We start from the raw sequence: 16,033 nt of genomic DNA, 5'->3' as shown, positions 1-16,033 counted from the left end.
ACAGGTACATCTCAATAGCCAAATACGATTTAAACATTGTGTGCAACAATCAAACGACAAGTATTCGACCAGTGATGATCTATTTCGATGGAACTGTCAGTATCCATACCTCCGGCTCTGCATGGACAGCCATGAATGGTTGTATTGGAGAGGAGGCATCCGCATCTCTCTGAAACACAATACTTGCATTAGTATGCTTTTCAATATTGGAAACATAACACACACTTGGGGTCGACGGCACAGGTACATATAAAGAGATAACCGCAAATGATGCATTGTCCAAAATAATCAAGGAAAATCTAAATATGATCACATTTCATCGACTTATTTGAACGATTCCTTTACATCTGCATCATCTCAATGAGATGTTGTGATTGGGGTGGAAGCTCCGTCGTCTCCCTGAAACACAGTACTTGGATTAGTATGGTTTTCAATATTGGAAACATAACACACACTTGGGGTCGAACGCACAGGTACATATAAAGAGATAACCGCGAAAGATGCATTGTCCAAAAGAATCAAGGAAAATCCAAATATGATCACATTTCATCGACTTATTTCAACGATTCCTTTACATCTGCATCATCTAAATGAGATGTTGTGATTGGGGTGGAAGCTCCGTCGTCTCCCTGAAACACAGCACTTGCGTTTATAGGGAAGAAAGTATAGCAAATGGAATCACGTTATATGATCACGCATGATGGAGCTGTCAGTATCCATACCTCGTGCTGCTGAAGAATATCTATGGATGTTGCAAATGTAGTGCGCACTTCCGAAAGCTGTTGCGCCGATTCGTATACTTGAATGTCAGGCTCTGCATCAAGTGTAGGGGTTGACGCTCCATCGACTGCCTGAAACATAGTACTTGCATTAGTGAGGATTACAATTGTGAAAACATAACATACACCTGGGGTCGACAGCACAGGTACATATCAACGGCTAACCACGAATGAAACATTGTGTAGAACAATCAAACGACAAGAATTCCAGCTCTGATGATGATGCTCGATGGAGCTGTCAGTATCCATACCTCCTGATGTTGAAAAACATCTAGAAATGTTGTAGATGTGGCGGACGCTTCAGCATCTCCCTGAAAGACAGTACTTGCATTAGTATGGATAACACTAATTATAACTGAAAACAAACACCAGTGGACGATAACTAAGGTGTATATCAATTGGAAAGCAGTAACCAAACATTCGGTAAAATAATTACACAATAGAACAAAACTATTACTTGACATGCATAAAACAAGTATGTAGCGGATTAGCCTAATAAGATTACCTGATACGCGCTAGAAGTGGTTGATAACTGCGACCACGTCAAGGATGTAGAATGTTCTTGCTTCAGATTCAAGGGATAGTCAAGAAGTTGTAAAGGTCAATTAATGATTGATAATGAAATGCCAATATTGAAAATAGCCATGTAAGCCGACAGAATACTTGAAAAATGCTCAATACAGCACAGTTCCCTGTCCCCATATATATATATACATTGCGTTTGTGGGTTATGAAATCGAAAAAGAATATATTGATAAATGTCATTATTCAAAAAACTATACACTCATATCAATATCGAAATTATTACAAGGGATAGAACGCTTACAATATCAATTAATCCATTCGGCTACACACTACCGCAAGGCCGAAAGCTAAATCCGGACACTTGACTCACCGGTGGCGGAATATGGACGAATAGAGTGGGAATAGCGTTTGAGCAATTTCTGTGTAGTTCGCCGTTTATTCTTCTTTGTTACCCAAGAAGTTGTGTACATGTCCAAGGAAAAGTGCCGGCTGCAGATGCGGTATCGATCGCCCCTCTTGTCCTCTAAGACTTGTTGGACTCTACTTTCCAGCTCATCCAGTGGATATCGCAATGTCTGACCCATTCTCTTATTCGATCTACAGTTTTCGGGAATACATGCATTGTAGTTCCTTCAGATTTCGCATGGGTCTTCGAAGGGCAACCGCTAATCGAACAGACAGGCATTGTTGATAAATCTGAAAAGTAAATATCGACATTATTATACAATCTTCAAGAATAAAGATTTGATACAAAAGTAAATGAATCATACAATGATCAATGCAAGGTTTGTTTTGGTCGCAGGAACTGTACCAGTTCATTATGTGCAGCTTAGTATTTGCATAAATTGCAGAAATGTATAAATGATGTGACTAAAATCTGAACATGTGACTCATCCCTTGGATGTTCTGTATTGCACGAGAAGGAAACATGCTTACATCATAGACTGGATCCCCGAAGGATGCAATTCGATGACAATAGACACAGATGAAAATAAATAGATCTATTGATAGCATAGCAATGGAAACTCTAGTCAATAGCAATGAGACCAATGAACATAGCACTATTGTGTACTCTACTCGCAAATAGATAGAAATTTAAAAATCTGCGAAATATGACTAGGATACATGGCCTTACCTTGACCAACAAACAGTCGGATTCAGCAAGCAGAGCAGTATGTTGCAGGAGAATAGGTGGGTGGCCACAGGTAGCACACTGATGGGTTTGCTCTAAGCGGTCACAGAAGTTCACGGATAGCACGACGACGACCAGATTAGCGTAGATCTCGGTGGTTGCCAGGTAACACGTTCAGGAGTTGACTTGCAAAGCACAAAGATGTTCTCATGAGACATATCAAGTGGTTTATAAAGTATTTGGAACAGGGGTGTGTTTGTGAATGAATGACGTATGTATGTCGTGGTTTTAGGGGGGCGGCCTGCTTCAAGGGGAGGCCTGGCTGGAGACACGGGGTCTGGGGAGGCCATGTGACCGATGGCCCCTTGGCGTGGGACACCTTTTGAAGTGTACATGTAGTTTGGCACCTTGGCCTTTCGCACCCCGGACCGCCCCCCCATGCCAGCGAGCATCCACCAGCGCGAACCGCCTTTATATCAATATACAGTATATCGCCTTTATATGAATGATAGTATATCGTTGCTTATCAATAACAAATGCCACATACCGCAGATTCTTGTGAGCACAGACCCACACTTCAACCAGTGTATTATAGTGGCCCAAGACCCGAAGGTCTGTATAATCCAATGGTAATTGATAGTATAGATATATGTGATTCATTTAAAAAATCGAGACAAACGTTGTTAAAATAAATGTGGTGTTTTATTTTGTATCTTATTTTCATGACACAAAAATACAAGACTTTAAAGATTATACAGGTCAGGTTGCAGCACAGCGAGAGAAAATCCCCTGTACTGACCGCTGTCACTCGGGAACGTTTCTCTAATGGCACGAACGGCACAGGCGGGTATCACTCTTCGAACGCGGTGTCCAAGCCTCCCGTGAAGCCACCATGTATAGGAACGATAGGCCACCAGCCTGTACCACCTGTGAAAAGGAATGAAACAAACTGTTTTTAAATGACCCAGATAAGTTTAATAAACGTTTGTTGTCAATGACAATTCTTGTAACTAATGGCATTTTACACGGACAAATGCTATCTAGACAATGCACACTATTCAACGCCTTACATGCGTTACAATGATATGTAGATGTAATTTTGGATATAGTAGAAGAACATGAAATAGGAGTGGCATGACGAGCAGAGTATACTTACTCGTTACTCGGATTACGAGGACGAACAGTTGCTCGAAGTTCGTGCATAAGCACCATCAAGATTCTCAACACGGCCCGTGTGAGGCAGGCTGCCCTGAAGTCTGGCAGCTCGGTGATGCATTGCGGTCGTGGCTCGCCTTCCGAAATGTAGGCCAGGCATCCCGAGTTTTCTCGGCAGCAGCAGTTCTCGTCCTCGGTTGGCATTAGCTCGCACCGATTGCATGTGCACCAGGTGGAGACGCCGTCCATGCGACTAGGCCCAGGCTCTTCATCTGTTGAATCGTCCTCCCAACTGCCGTCCGAATCCCCATCGTTTTCACGTGCTTCCCTTTCCAGTAGTTCCTTCTCGGTATACTCAGGCTCGTACATGTAGGGCATTATTGTAGCCATTGTGTGGTAAACAGAGTAAAATAATTTACCGAGATGGTACAGGTGTTCACACGGGCTACAAGCGGCGAAGGTAGCTGACCAGAGCATTGAAACGAGTCACAGAATACTCAAAGTAACACAGAGAGAGGAATGGAATCGAAAACCTGCTGCTGTGTGTTGTGAAACGGTCTGTTTATACTTATTGAGGAAAGAGGCGTCCTGCCATTTCCATGGCGACACGTCATTAGCTGAAGCGAAGCGAATGTTGACACAAGACGTGCTTTGGCGTTGGGAAATGGGCGGTACGAGTCTGCTGATGACAGGCTCAGGGGCGGGGGAATTGATTTAGTGCCGCAAAAGCAGGTGAGCCAGGGCGATCAGGGAAAAGATAGGATTATCAGAAAATGGCGGCTCCCAGGTGCTTGTTTTCGCGTGAGTTTAATGGACGAAAACTCGGGTAAGGTCCATAGGAAAGTTTTCTAAAATCGAGCCACTTAGCCTTAAAAAAACATGGCCGACCCATAGGGACAATAAAATGTTTTACTAGAGTATGCCTTTAAGGGCCTTACTACAGAGATTATAGGCCATTGCAGCAAATTAATAGAATAAGAGCTCACTGACTTAATGTTGCAGTTACTGCCAAAAGTACTCCGACCAGCACCAGTCACGGGAATCAACACACGGAAAACAACTGCTGCAACTGTACTCTCTCGTACTCCGTGGCGCTCCGCACCTGGAGAGAGATTTTAGCGAGGCAAGTGCTTTGTTCACAAAACAGTCCGGGCTACAACACAAGCATAGTGCTGACAGTTCCATTCGACCATGGACCTTCTAAAACTGTACTGTCTCGTACTAGGCTTGTACCTACATTTTGGCACTTTTGAAAAACAAACACAGGACGTTTTAACACAACATTTGCAAAACCACGCATTCCGGACCTGGCTGATGCTCCTCATGTAAGTTTACCCCAAATCCGTCCAGCGGCTCAGGAAGAAGCTAATTATTTTTCCCATTTAAGTCTAACCAGATTTTGAGTTGGGTCTATATTTTGTTTGCAGTTTAAGTTTTGTGCAGATTCGTCAAACAGCATCAAAGTTACAAGCCTCCCAAAAACTGCTTGTCGCCGACACTATAATGTATATGTAGCTATACATATGTCCATGATTTGATCGAATGATAAAAAAAATGAAAGTTATTTAAACAAAAGTAATTTAAACGAAAATGGCTATCCCACAGAAATTTCTGTTAACCCGCAAACCCCCTTCCTGGCCCACCCCGGGCGACTCTGGGTCCTTTATTTTTTCATATATTTTTTAAAAAATGTATTTATGTCACACAGGTACTTCACAACATATAGATGTACTTGTTACACAACATACTCATTTTTTATACAGAGAAGAGGAACGACATGACACTTCACACATCACAATGTTTCCTAACTCTTGACCTTATCAGCAAGGTATTGTTTATATCTAGCCCATATGTTCTTAGGTCTAGAGGCTGTTTGCACTGAGTCTATGTAGGTTTCTTTAGTATCATTAGCCCAAATCATATCTCTCTCCCATTCGGACCTGGTGGGGGGGCTTTTGCTCTTCCACTTCAGTAATATCGCTCTTTTAGCCAATAGGAGACTTATGTTCAGTAGTTTCTGCCAGGTTGGATTCATCTTTCCTGTTGCCCCCAGCAAGCATAGCGTCGGTGTCCAATCGACAGGTTCATCTGCCATGTCCTCAAGAGTTTTGCAAACCCCCGCCCAGTATTCCCTCAATTGTGTGCGTGCATGCCCAGAACATGTGGAAAGTATCTGTCGCATCACAACCACATCTAGGCCATAGATCTTCAGTATTGGGATATATCAGTTTCAGTTTGGCTGGAGTATAGTGTAGTCTATGCAGTATCTTATAATGAATCAGCTTGTATCTAGCATTGCAGGATATACTCTTAGTTAAAGCACATATTTGTGTCCATTGGTTGTCAGCAATCAAGTGTCCCAGATCCTGCTCCCAGTGTTCTTTGGCGTTATGTATCGTAGGTGGACGAGTTTGGATGATTGTCTTGTATAGTGTTGATGCCGATATCCTCGTTTTTTCAGCTGTGAACATATACCAACCCCGGGTTCAGATGGTAATTCTTTCCATATCCTTTGTAGCTGCAGTTTTCATTCGAATGTAGTACAGTTTATGTTTGGGTGTGTCTCCTACTATGCCTTTAAGGGTGTCCCATGACAACATTTGTGAAAGAATAGTTGACCCCATTGCATTATACCTTTCGCGCACCATTGTGTCGCTATTTCCTTGTCCATTGTGGGTGGAATATATTGAGCGCCCCAGATCGGCATACTTGGATGGTACAGTGTGTCTGTACCGTATATGCCTGTTATCTTAGCCCATACTGTGGCCGTGACCAATGCCAGGTTAATAGTGTCGTAATGTTTGGGACGTGATGTTGTCAGACCATGGAGTAGTGTAGCTGATTCAGGGATAGGGGTTTCATTAGGTGTTTTCTTAGGATTAAGGAAGTTTGTCGCCCATTCAGCTGTATATTGTGCCTGCGCTGCCAGATAGTAAATTTCAAAATCGGGTGCCATAGGGCCCCCCCCTGGGGATACTGGTCTGTAAGTACCCTCCACTTCAGTCTCGAGCTCCCGCTCCATACCAATGCCGTGCATGCGCTCCTTATTTTTGTAAATAATGCTCTTCACGGCCATACTGGTAGGGTATTGAATAAGTAAAAAAGTTTAGGGAGAATGATCATTTTTACCAGGGCAATTTTCCCAAGCAGTGATATGGGTAGGGTGCTCCAGCGTGTCATTTTAAGACATAAGGCGTCTTTAAAGGCGCTGTAATTCAGAGTTCGGGATAGTTGAGCCGTCCTGGCCACGTCCACCCCCAAGTATTTAATGTGCTCTTGACTCCAATTGAGACCATGAAGGTCCAATGGTGCCACCGTTGCATCTGTGAGCGGGAAGATTTCTGATTTGGCAAATGTTTTGACCACAGCTAGAATTCTACCGAGGGTATGCGCCTGATTTTGTAAGTATAATAAAATATCATCCGCGTACAGCATGATAATCTCAAGTTTAACTTCACGTGGCACTCCATATTTACTATAACGCGCTCCGAGTATATCTGCCAGCGGCTCGATCACTAAAGCAAATAGGGGGGGGGGACAGTGGCCAATCCTGGCAGGTGCCCCCTAATAGCTCCAGGAGCTGTGTTAATGCGCCATTTATACTTATCCTAGCATATGGACGTGTGTAGAGGACATTAACCCATTTAATGAAATTTGGGCCAAAACCATAGTTCCGCAAGACATTAAATAAAAAAGGGCCAGTACACCGTGTCGAAGGCCTTTTGCATATCCAGGGAAACTGCTACTGCTTGTAATTCTTTAGGTATTGCTGTTAGGATTTTGTGGCATCGTCTAATATTCATTGCAGTAGATCTGCCAGTTATAAATCCTGCCTGGTCCTCATGGACCATGTAAGGCATCAATGGGGTCAGTCGTGTGGCCAGGATCTTGGCGAAAATCTTAGCATCCGTGTTTATTAATGACAGAGGTCTATAAGAGCCACATTCTTCAGGGGGCTTCCCCGGTTTAAGTAACAGTGTAATGATCGCTTCCCTAGTGATGTTTTGCAATTCCCCTTTTTCTAGGGTTTCCGCCCAGACGGCGAATAGTCTTGGGGTGAGGAGTTGTGAGAATTCTTTGTAGAATTCTGCACCAAGTCCATCGGCACCCGGCGCCTTCCCATTGGACAATGCCTTGATGGCTTCTGATATCTCCGCTTCAGTGATCGGTATCTCCAAGGCTTCCCTAGTGTCGTCTGATAGTAGTGTAGTCGGTATCTGGGATAAGTATTGATCTATCTCTTGGTCATTAGCAATGCTTTGTGGTGAATATAGATGTTTATAGAAATTATAGAATACTGTCTCAATCTCTATCTGGTCTGTGGTCACTGCTCCATCTTCCCTTATTATACATGGAATGCTTGTTGGGCCTCGTTCCGCACGTACCAGCCTGGCTAGCAACTTCCCCGGGCGTTCACGCTCCCCATATCGCTGCGCTGCTGCTGGGCGGTCAAAGTATCGATCTCGCGATCAGCAGCTTCTCTAAATTCGTCTAACTTGGTTTTAATGTCTAGGCTCAGTTGCGGGGATGGTGTCTGTGCATACCGATTCTGTAAATGGGCAATTTCTTTTTCTTTCCGCATCAGTACATTGCGCATGTCCTTCAGGACACCGAATTCGGTTGACATTGCGGTGCCTCTGATATACACCTTAAATGCCTGCCACAGTACCACCTGCGTGGACACCGAGCCTTCATTACACTCGAAGTATTCTTGGATATATTGCGCCAACGCCGACTTATAGGCCTGGTCCTGTAATGCCACTGGTTTGAACCTCCAGGGAGGTCTGTTTATTTTAATCCCTGGGATCTGTAATGTTATTTGTATGGGGGAGTGGTCTGAGCATGTCCTTGGATAAACATGGGTATTGGTAACCCAACCCAATACTTCGTTTGACACCAGCCATACATCTATCTTGGAGTGCATATCATGCACTGTCAGGTTCTCACATTGTGTACCTCACTTTGACAAGGTTCCTAGGAGAATAGGGTATGTCAAAAACCATTCCAGGAAAGTTAGAAAGGGGAGGTGGTTGAAATATTAGATAGATTCAGTTTTGTGAATAGAGCATTTCTTTTAGTTTGTTCTATTTCCCTTAACTAACTTTCAATTAGAAAGATGAAATGCCCCCAAGCCAAGATGGTGGAACATTTTCACAACAGTGATTGGTTCAGTTCACAGCATGCAGCATTGTGATGTCATTACTCAGTAGTGATTAGAAGATTGATTTATTTAAAGTTGTATTTCCTTTTTAGGAACATCCCATCTGAGTCAAAAACTTTCGGAGAAGACGATCTGAAGTACCTGCAGTGGGAGTTCTTGTCTTTTGTTATTTTCTCCATTCCCCTTTCCCCTTGGGTTTGCCTGGCCAATAGTTTTAAAAAGCAGGATTGTTGAGCAGGCAGGCTTAGGGGGCTAGGTGGGCCAGCTTTACTCCTGCAGGATCCCACTACTTCAGAGTCCTGACATGCACCGAGGAATAGAATGTGTACACTCGTGTGGGGCCTTTTAATGAGCGCCATACATCCCTAAGGCCAAGATCGGACATGTGCGCTAATATCCTTTGGGCAGCCCTAGTTAATGTCCTTGGCTGATCCAATGTGCGGTCCAGTTGTACGTCAAGAATGGTGTTAATGTCACCACCACACACCAGATGAGCCGTGTGGTATTTAGCTAGTTTCCCAAACAATGTGGTATAAAAGTCGGGCTCATCCACATTCGGGCCATATATATTCAGTAGCAATACCTCTTTATCTTGGCGTGTACCATGCACCATAACATATCTGCCCATCGGGTCACACTCTGCGTTGAGGCATATGAAAGGGACGGTTGTATGTATCAGAGTCGCTACTCCCCTTGCTCGACTTGAGTACGACATATAGTAATGATGAGTCCCCCAACTAGGGGCCAGTTTTGCAGATTGGTGCTGTAAAAGGTGAGTTTCTTGCAAAAACACTATTTTAGGACCTAGTCTAGTTATATGTGCCATAATTTTCCTTCTTTTTATCTGGGATCCCAGCCCGTGAACATTCCAACTCAGCATGGTGATATTCTCGTTTTCCGTCCTAGCCATTATTGTGTGGTTCCAATAGGTGATGTGTGATATGTTCCCTCCGCTGTCAATCTGGAAAAGTGAATACCCTTCATTTGAATGACAGACGTAACTTGATGGCCGTAGGCCAACCGTTTTATGCACTGAATTATAGAAATATAGACTGCTATGCTTGACCAACAAGCGGCCATTTTAAACGTAGCAAGAATCGCCATTTTGTTTGTTAACCATTGCTCTTATTAACAAGCGGCTATTATTCTTCCGTGCTGGTCCCTATAGAGTGCGCACTACCACGATGTTTGCGATCCGTCGCAGCGGCTGCTGCGTCAGTGAAACAAACGGAAGGAATGGTATTGGGGCACACTAATTCTGATGGTGCCATATGATATAGACGTTCTATTAAATAGGACATAGACGCAACACCTCACCTCAGCTAGACTAACAAGATATGAGCTCATCTTGTTTGCACCCCACATCCAAATTATGAGGTGTAGCGCATTGAATCCTGCAGAATTAATGCCACTGCCCATAGCAGAAATTGGTGACAACGAATCACCACCCCATGATTGTTTAATGGTCACTGAAGAAGAAACAAAGGGAAGAATTGACTTGCGCGACATCCCACAGAAAGAGCCAGATGGGGAGTTATTTTGTGACGGCTCTTGTTTTAAATTACCTGATGGCACATCAACGGCCGCATATGTAATTACTACCCTAGAGAGTGTTGTAGAAAGCAGAAGAATCCCCTACAATTCGGCACAAGCCGCAGAAATAATAGCACTGACCCGAGCCTGGGAACTCTGAGAATTTGAACGTGAAAATTTATACTGACAGCCAGTACGCCTTTGGCGTGGTTCATAACTTTGGCCGACTCTAGGCTGAGAGGGGTTTCTTGACATCACATGGGGCCAGGATTCAGCATGGCCCGTTGATTGTGCGATTGTTGTCTGCACTCACGGTTCCAAAGCGCCTAGCTATAGTGAAATGCGAGGCGCATAAAAAAGTAACATGTAAAGTGGGAGAGGGAAATGCATTTGCAGACAGGATTGCGAAGCAAACAGCCACAGATTTGGGAAATAAGATGATGACAGTACAAACTGAGGAAGTATCTTGTATGATAGAGAATGGAGTTGCCACAGTCAAAGAAATGCAGGCTGAGGCCACGACCAAAGAGATTCAGGGGTGGGCTGAGGGCTCTGCTGAGTTAGATTTGGAGGGATGTTGGGTGGACAAAGAGACCAAGAACTGGATGTTGCCAAATTGTTACGTAACCGCAATGGTTACAATGGCGCATAGCCCTACCCACATTTGTGCCAAGAAGATGGTACAGCATTTATCCACAGTATGGAAAAATGAGTACATAAAAAAGAATGCAGAAAGGCTAGTGCAGAATTGTATTACGTGCCTGCAACACAATGTAGGGAAAGGAACCGTGACTCCAGTAGGTAGTTTTGGCCCACCCTCTATGCCATTTGAGGTGATCCATTTTGATTTCATGGAAATGGAAAGGTGCCAGAACTACAAATGTGTGTTAGTGGTGATTTGTGCATTCAGCAAGTGGGTGGAGGCATATCCTTTAAAAGACTGTACTGCCATGTCAACGGCAAAAGTAATGTTGAAGGAGTATTTCTCCCGGTTTGGGTTGCCTCGTATCCTGTGGTCAGACAATGGCCCACACTTTGTGGGCGCAGTAGTACTACAGATCTGTGCAGGTCTGCAGATAGACAAAAGATTCCACAGTTCCAGGCATCCCAGTTCTGCCGGGCTTGTTGAGAGACATAACGGTATCTTAAAGTCAAAGATAGCTAAAATCTGTGCTGGGAGCAAGTTGAGTTGGGTGGATGCATTACCCCTAGCACTATTGTGCATGCGCACGTCTGTGCAGGCTAAAACTGGGCTCTACCCCTATGAAATTATAATGGGGAGACCGTCAAATGTATGGTGCGCACCGCAGCCCAAAAGATTATGTGAGGTCGAACATCCTATGTTAAGCACGTACTGTGGCCTTTTAATGCAGAAGTTGTGTTTAATTTATCAGCAGGTGCAGGAGGCGTTACCAGTGCGATACACCGGACCGGGGCACTCGCTGGAGCCTGGAAGCTGGGTCTTAATAAAGAACTTTGAGCGGAAGACAGCATTAGCACCCAGGTGGCGTGGCCAATACCAAGTACTTTTGGCGATGCAAACGGCCATTCGAGTGGACGGACGGAAGGCATGGATCCATGCGACACATGCTAAAAGATTCCCAGGACTGCTGACAACTTCCGACGATCAGAGAAAGGAAACTGTCTCGGAAACAAAAGAAACTGTCGCCAGTCCACTACCACAGCATCAGCCTGAGCGAGAAGTGAATGTTGAAACAGAGCCTGAGGAGGCTGCAGTAAGGGGTTAAGGGCGAAAAGTGCCCCAACGTTGCTCAGCAGAAACATCACTGCCGAGCGACACAAACCCTACATTGCAAACTCGAGCAGAAACAACGCGTGTACCCCTTTGGCGCCCACCAGTTTCTGCAAACGCACCAAAGCCAAAGAAACAAACTACATCATTGCCACAGCGCTCATCGCTACCCATCATTGTGCCGCAGGCTGACACTGAGCCTGATACTGGAAGTGCAACAGCACTATTCACGGATCATACAATACCAGAAGTGAAACAGTATAATTTGCGGCCTCGACAGGCAAAGTAATCCACAGATCTTTGGTGCTTTTCTTTTGCCTTTGGTTCCATTCATGGACGGAGTAGGAGCCAGGGGTGTAGAGGAGAGAAGTGTGAGAGTTGTGCAAGTCGGACAATTCAAGACTCACGGCTCCTCGGTGCGCTTATAAAAGTACATGTGTCAGGAGCCAGAGCAGGACAAGCTGGACGCACATAAGTACTAAGGCTGATAGAGTGCATGTGTCCTAAGCCAGAGCAGGACAAGCTGGATGCACATAGTACTCTATCAAGAAAGAACTGTTCGGAAATCGCCTGAGCAGTGGGAGAAAAAGAAGACAACTAATCTTGCTCGGAGTGGATAGTTGATCTAGGCTGTGAAAGGGCTGGCAGAATTGAACTGTGACATTTTCTGGCATCAAGAACGAGAGACATTTTTGCGACAAACTTTGCCAGCAAGAAGAAAGATGATGAAGAATAAATCAAGACCGGTTTCAGCCTCCTCCTGCACCCCTGCTGAAAAGATGATAGATTTAGAGACTGTAAATTTAGGGAAAAAGCATGGTAAGAGGAATAAGGTACTGATCTGGACATTAGTCCTGTGTTTCTTAAGTATGGTAGTACCAACAATAACAGCTATTAGACTATGGTTCCTGGAGTCCGTGCACCCATTAGAAACACTTGCCAAAAGTAGCTACTGAAAGCCCGGTTCATGTAATCACTGGTACTTTGCCCCCAATGGAAGAAAGACAGAGAAGGATACGGCAACAATACATTGTTGCTCATCATGAACATGACCCATGCGGTTTTAAAGAAAAGAAATTGCTGGGTTTGTGCCCATTTACCACAGCACGGTGGGAAAGGGATAGGCTGGTATGTACAACCGTTACCATTGGTTTATTCATGTGAAGTATCATTGAGTGCAATGTTCTTTGGGAAATGGAAGAGTAATAGGGGTCAGCTAGATGAGGCCAATATGAATGAATTTGAGGAAGTGATCATGAGACCTGTGGGTTGTTCCATATTCCACAAAGCTTGCGTGTTTTCACCAGATCCCATGAGGAAGAATACACGAAAGACAACAAGACTAGATAGATTACATGGGCAGAATAGACCAACCCCGCCAGCAGAAGAAACATCAGTAATGCCATTTCGAATGAGGGATGAGTGGAATAAAGATGCTGTGCCCCCTGCCCATACAGTGGATCACAGCCCCGAAACTGCTCCCCTATGTTTACAGAAAAAGGGTTCCTATAAAGTAGGAACGTTTAACAACTGCCTGAACACAGTGGTTTTAAAGCACAAAATAGAACCCGTGTACGTAGGGGACACTGTTTACTTTATATGTGGAAAAAAAGCATATCAATGGTTACCTAGGAACTGGGGAGGTACATGCTACCTAGGTCTACTGTTTCCAGGAGTGTTCCTCTTGGAGACAGCAGAAGTAGCCAGAAGAACAAAAGTTAGAACTCAAAGGAGTAGCGAGGATGGAATGATAGCAATAGATATAGCCAAATCATTCATACCATTCTTGTCCCAAATAGAAAATTCCTACAATATAAGAAAACTGTCTAGAATATTAAAAAATACAATAGATTCAACAACGGATATTTTATTGAATATGACGGTAGAAGAAAAAGGAATAAGACTAATGGCACTCCAAAACAGGATGGCTCTCGATATAATATTAGTTGATCGTGGGGGAGTTTGCAAACTCGTAAAAACTGCATGCTGTGTGTATATAGATGATTACTCCCCTACGATATTTAAAGCAATCCGGAAATTACATGTCCTAAGTTCCACACTCTCTACTGAAGAAGGGAGTTGGGGGATAGGATCCTGGTTTTGGGGATTATTGCGGTCTTGGGGATGGAAGTTAATTTCGATACTAATGGTGGTACTTGGTATATTCATAACATGTTGCTGTTGCATACAATGCTTACCAATAGTTTGCACTAAAATAACTGATGGATGTACTAAGGGATGTATGCACATGGTGTCGAGAGGAAAACAAACGGATGGCCGGAATAACAGAGTCACTGATGAAACAAAAATAGTAAAACAATTCATGGCTATAGACATTAATGATGAAGATGATGCTCATGATAGCATGAAAGGTTCAGACATAGATACCCCAGACTTATCCTCATCGGAAGAGGATACAATGAATGAATAAGACGTTTGGCATACGGCCAAAAGGAGGGTTGGTCAATCTGGAAAAGTGCATACCCTTCATTTGAATGACAGACGTAACTGGATGGCCGTAGGCCAAACGTCTTATGCACCGAATTATAGAAATATAGACTGCTATGCTTGACCAACAAGCGGCCATTTTAAACGTAGCAAGAATCGCCATTTTGCTTGTTAACCATTGCTCATTGCTTTCTGTCTAAAACTGCTTTGCAGCTTGCAATTCTTGCAGATTCTGCTTACTCTGCTCAAATGTTAACATTGTTGTCTGAATATGAAAGGGCAAGGTCGCGGGACTGAGGAGTTCGTTGAAAACTCCTCATGAGTAGCCCAGAAAGGAATGCCCACGCTCCCCCTCTGTAGCCTTGAGGGAGAGCTGCAGGGCATTTAATCACTTCACAGCTGCCAGCCAGTCTCGTACGATGGTAGAATATGTTAGAATAAAACAGCTAAAGGCTTGAATTATGCTCTTACTACGGCCCCCCTTCGCAAAACCCTGTAGAGCGTGTCGGCTCCCAGGACACGAATAGCACCTCATAGATAGCAAAGCATGGAATGTGGCTCTTCCCCCCGTGTGCAGTTTGCTTCCAAGAACAGAACCACCGTGTTCTGTTCAACAACTAAAAGATGCCTCTGCACTTTCTAAATTGCACATTGTTACTAGAATAGACATCGAAAGTGTCATAATTGTCATACCTGTCGGAAATGTCCATCGTCATCCCGAGTTCAAAGAAACTTAATAAAGGAGGGTGTTAAACATGACATAGCTGATTGTATGATATGCATTTTGTATATATGTAACTGATGTACGTAATTCGCTTTCTTGCGTCCCTCGAGGTCTAGGAAACTCAAGTTGCAGGGCGTGAGACCAGAATTGGCCAATTGGGACTATTTTTGCTTTCAATAAACCCTAGCATTGGGAATTTGAACCTCGTGTCTGGCGCATCTTTTCGTGTGTGGTTATTGTCTTGTTTCCATATCACGAGGGACCCCTAGGGGCCCCTTTCACCGCATCATGTGTATATCCATGTTTACGTCTAGTACCTGTGTGCTTTTAACTGTAACTCCCACCCGTGTGCTCTTAACTGTAACTCCAAACCAGTTTCCCAACAAGCTTTCCCCGTATCCCTCCCCCACCCTCATAGTTACCCCAACATTAACTATGTCTTCCCACCCTTCCCTTTTCCCACCCATAACTTCATATGCACCAGCAGCAAGGGGGTTCTGCTGCAACACTCCAGGACAGAATAACAAAGGCTATGTCTTTTTCGGTCGGTGGTTCATACTAGTTACTTGATCCCATTCTGAACGGTGGGAGAGTAATTGTTCTTGATGCAGTACATATTGGTGCCATAGGTACTCCCATGCGGGGGCATCTCTGACCTCCCACCATTACATTTCAGACATAGTGTGCACTTGTGAGCACTTGGCGCTTCAGGATGTATCCCCATTCGTTGGCTGTCGTACTGGCACTGAGATACTGGCTTCGACGAAGCTTGTCGCTTCCTCCGGAAACATAAAGAAGTAGGTCTTGTTTTGCTATTGTAGCC

General features: G+C 44.2%; 1 protein-coding gene and 1 long non-coding RNA gene across 4 annotated transcripts in view; one reads left to right on the top strand and one right to left on the bottom strand.

Annotated features, from left to right (window-relative positions):
- The window catches only part of LOC138511589 (uncharacterized), a 42,517-nt gene extending 27,105 nt beyond the window's left edge, over positions 1-15,412 (top strand). Inside the window, exon 2 of the long non-coding RNA XR_011280636.1 lies at positions 11,680-15,412. This is a non-coding gene — a long non-coding RNA (uncharacterized lncRNA). The remainder of the gene's footprint in view (positions 1-11,679) is intronic.
- TRAPPC13 (trafficking protein particle complex subunit 13) overlaps positions 1-16,033 on the bottom strand; it is a 987,073-nt gene that overhangs the window by 11,109 nt on the left and 959,931 nt on the right. The gene's annotated exons all lie outside the window — the stretch shown is intronic.

The sequence above is a fragment of the Ambystoma mexicanum genome, chromosome 6p, assembly GCF_040938575.1.
Source record: "Ambystoma mexicanum isolate Mex_15411 chromosome 6p, UKY_AmexF1_1, whole genome shotgun sequence".
Taxonomy (NCBI): Eukaryota; Metazoa; Chordata; class Amphibia; order Caudata; family Ambystomatidae; genus Ambystoma; species Ambystoma mexicanum.
Note: the sequence above shows the minus strand (reverse complement) of the source record. Positions and strands in the feature narration are given on the sequence as shown.